General features: G+C 26.5%; 1 long non-coding RNA gene across 1 annotated transcript; it reads left to right on the forward strand.

The window, feature by feature from the left end:
* The first annotated feature begins 269 nt into the window (after window positions 1-269).
* On the forward strand, window positions 270-1,374 carry LOC139872307 (uncharacterized). The gene is made up of 3 exons (XR_011767002.1): window positions 270-343; window positions 688-832; window positions 1,309-1,374. It is a non-coding gene; the product is annotated as an uncharacterized lncRNA (long non-coding RNA).
* The last annotated feature ends 2,715 nt before the right edge of the window (window positions 1,375-4,089 follow it).

A 4,089-nucleotide genomic window follows, 5' to 3' on the forward strand; every position in this document is an offset into this window, starting at 1 on the left:
TCTAAGCGTTTTTCATTAACTGATTTTGTGGATTTGATTCTATTTAAGTAGTACAAGTTAGATGAGATGCTACCTGAAAAGGTAAATTTGAACTTGATTAATAAGAAAGACTGATTTCGTTTCTCATTTAATTGTGGCCATATTTCCTTGAGTATTTTTGTGCTTTTGGTTTGTATGGAATTATTGGATATTGGATTATTTATATTTATGTTCAATATTCACTATGTTTATATTTTATTTACTAACATAGATATAATGTATATTTGCAGGAAAAAAACTAAAATTCATCCTGTTGTTACAAGTGATATTAGGAAATGGATTTTGACTAGTTGGTTTGACCCAGGTAAAAGGTCACAGACCGAATTCTTTTTTGCATTTACTTAAAATATCTTATATTTAAAATGTGAGTTGTATTAAGCATGAATGAATGGATATAATCAAAATATTTAGAAAAAGTTATAGATGGGTACAAATTTAAATATTAATCTGTAGGCAAAGAGACAAACTATGTTATAAGCAATCAATCAACTTAGTACAATAATAAAATCAATGTATATGCTTCATTTATGTCCTTGTATTACTTGTATGATGACGATTGTGTAAAAGTATTATATTACGGATATATTATTTGACTCTCAATTCCTTTGAATATATATTTATTTTTTGTCTAGGGTTCATATGCTACAGGTCACCAAAGACGCACTTCAAACTACGAAGATATCTCAAGCTTTGCTATCGCAAATGCTGGAATCTCGTCTCAATGATTCCTAAGCTAAACCGCACAACCTTCAGCCAGATTTCATGAACTCTTGATTTTGGTCTCCATCACCAGGTAAATTAAACCCTAATTACATTGATGTAGCGTGTCAATGTTATTCTTTCACAACCGTTTTTTGTTCCTACCATTAGGATTTAGTGATTTTATGTATAAAAGATTGTAATTTTTCTTTTGTAAAGATGTATGTTGGTACCGAATGATTGGAGACAATTTATCGACTTCATCATTTTAAATAACGAATGACAAATTCATATGGGTTGAGCAGAAGCTCTTTATATACAAGAATATTAGCTATTAACTAATGATTTTTAAGCCATTCAACCAATCTGAAATTTTTTATTTTTATTTTTAATTATTTTTGTTCTGAATGTAAGATTATCTCTCCATTGTAAATATGTGCATTTCCTTTACAAAGTGGTGGTAATATATTTCAATTAGAATCTGTTTACTGTATGTTTTTGTGTGTTTTTTTTTTTTTTTTTTTTTTTTTTTTTGGTATTGTGATTATAAGTTATTTGTTTTTTTTTTAGGGTCAACTGTAACAAATCATTTAGCTGTTGTTGGTGAACAAATTCAGTGTTCCTCTACAAGTGATGGCATGTTAATAACTTAATATATTAGATTTTGTTTATTGTTTTTGCCGTTGTTGTTCTTTGTTCGCAATTCAATTTTGTCATGCTGTTTACATATTCAAGTTATGTGTTACCCCCGTCTTTTAAAGTTTTTGTTTCAGTGCAGTTGTTGGGGCTGTTGTTGCTGAACAAGTTTCTATGCTTGATATTGGTCGTGTGGGTGATGGTATGATCTTTTACAGTTAGATTGGCTTAATTCTCATCTTACGAAGATCTGGCCCTATGTTGATGAGGTCAGTTTTACAAGGGTTGATTGTAATAATCAAACTGTTAATTATAATAATAAAATTATAATGTTATTTTGGATATGTAGGCGGCGTCTGAGCTTATTAACGTGATGATTGATAAAGATAAATGCCAACCCAAGACGTTTTGCATTGCTTGTCGTTGATTTTACAATCTTGTTAAATGTTATTCGAAGACTTTATATATTGGATTATTTATGAATTTTTTTTTATGTTTAAATGTTATGCTTCGAGATGACTTTATTGAAATATAATTATGTTTTATTTCATATTTGTTTTGTAATATATTTCATATTCATATTCGAAGCCCAATTAGCCGAATCGGGCTCAAAAGTCCAACCAGGCCCAATTAGCAGAACTTGGCCCAAGGGTCCTATTAGCAGAACCGGATATTTGAAACTCCTATGGTCTAACAATACATATTTAGTGTCATATATAGTGTTTTAAAAACTCTTTTGTACGTCTCAAAATATTACGGAGTATAAAGTGTCCTAATATGTCATTCTATAAGAACCCTTTTGATGTTTATATGACTCAAACAAAGGTCTTATAATTATATATATGAGTTTTAGGACCTTTTTCCGTTAATAGGACGACCTTAGATAGGGCCACCCTTCAGAGGGTCCTTTCAAGTGAAAGGTCCTAAGAAAGTACATTTTAGGACCCTTATGGGTGTCATAAAATAACACTTTTCTTGTAGTGAAGTGTCTTATAAAGTACTTTTAAAATACCATTTTGTGTGTCTCAAAATACTATAAGATAATTAAACCATAAATAAAGTGTCCTAATATGTATATCTATAAGGACCCTATCAATGTTGCTAATGAGACTCTTACATAGGTTTCATAATGTGATTTGCATTTTAGGACCCTTTTCACTTTATACAACCGTCTTATAGGAGACGCCATTTCGGTGCGTCCTTTTGTAATGACCCGGAAATTTTCGACCAAATTTAAACCTTAATCTTTATATGTTTCCGACACGATAAGCAAAATCTGTAATGTTGAGTCTAGAAAGTTTGAAATCTATATTCGGATAATCAGTTACTCTTTGATCAAGTCCGACGATTCACGAACAACTAATTGTAAATAGTTACATATATAGTTGAATGTATCAATATATATATATATATATATATATATATATATATATATATATATATATATATATATATATATATATATATATATATATATATATATATATATATATATATATATATATATATATATATATATATGTGTGTGTGTGTGTGTGTGTGTGTGTGTATATTAATTTGAAATATAATTTGAAATAATATATTATTTAATTGTAAGAACTAAATTGTAAAATAATAAAGCATTATAATAAGGTTGTTATTTAAATGAATCTATACATACATATATATATATATATATATATATATATATATATATATATATATATATATATATATATATATATATATATATATGATTTTATTTTATGTATAATTATTTTGTAATATATATAAGATATATACAATGATTATATGTCATTATATATATAATAGATAGTTATTAAATATTACTTAATTAATAATATATAAACATATTAATATTACCTACGAGCTAAATTATAATTGTTATATTAATATTATTACTATTTCCATCATTAACATTAATACCAATAATATTAATATTAATAATTTATTATATAATATATAGATAAGAGATTTGATACGTGTAACTTGCTATATCAACATTTTTATTATTGTTATTATTATTATTTTTTTCAATATCATTATTATTATTATCATTATTATCAAAAGTATTGAAATATGTTGTTAAAATTAGTATTATTATTAATTAAATAATAATAATCATTAATATTATTATATTATTATTATTACTCTATTTATTTATTTACTAATACGGATGTAGGAAACAGATATATATAAAGATGAAATCTGTAGCACATTACTTTCAAATCTGTTTACAATTTTGTTTCTTATCAAATTTTTTTCAACAATTTTGTTAACTGTCATTTTCTTCTTTTATTTTTTTTGTATTTTTGTTCTTGGATAAAGAATCCTGACAACAAGCGATCCTCCATAAAATCCGATTGAAATCAGTGGTAAAGGAGGCCAGCTAACCTCACACTATCAACTAACACATTACAGCTAATTTCGGATTTAATTTAAATAGAAAGATATCAAGAATACAGGCTTGTACCCTGTTCACGTTTCAATTTTTAGAAAAACTCTAATTCGAATTTAACTGCAAAATGTATAAATGTAGAGTTCTTAGGATTGTTTTACTCAAACTATTTGCGAAATTTCAAGCTCTAATTCTTCAAATTGAATTTGAATTTCGGAGTCAAAGCATTCAAAGAAAAATTCAAACTTGTTCGTTCATGGTGTAATTCGAATGCTATAGGATGTTTCAGTAGCAATTGAGAGTTCAGATAGTTTCTA

Source organism: Rutidosis leptorrhynchoides, chromosome 10 (assembly GCF_046630445.1).
Source record: "Rutidosis leptorrhynchoides isolate AG116_Rl617_1_P2 chromosome 10, CSIRO_AGI_Rlap_v1, whole genome shotgun sequence".
Taxonomy (NCBI): Eukaryota; Viridiplantae; Streptophyta; class Magnoliopsida; order Asterales; family Asteraceae; genus Rutidosis; species Rutidosis leptorrhynchoides.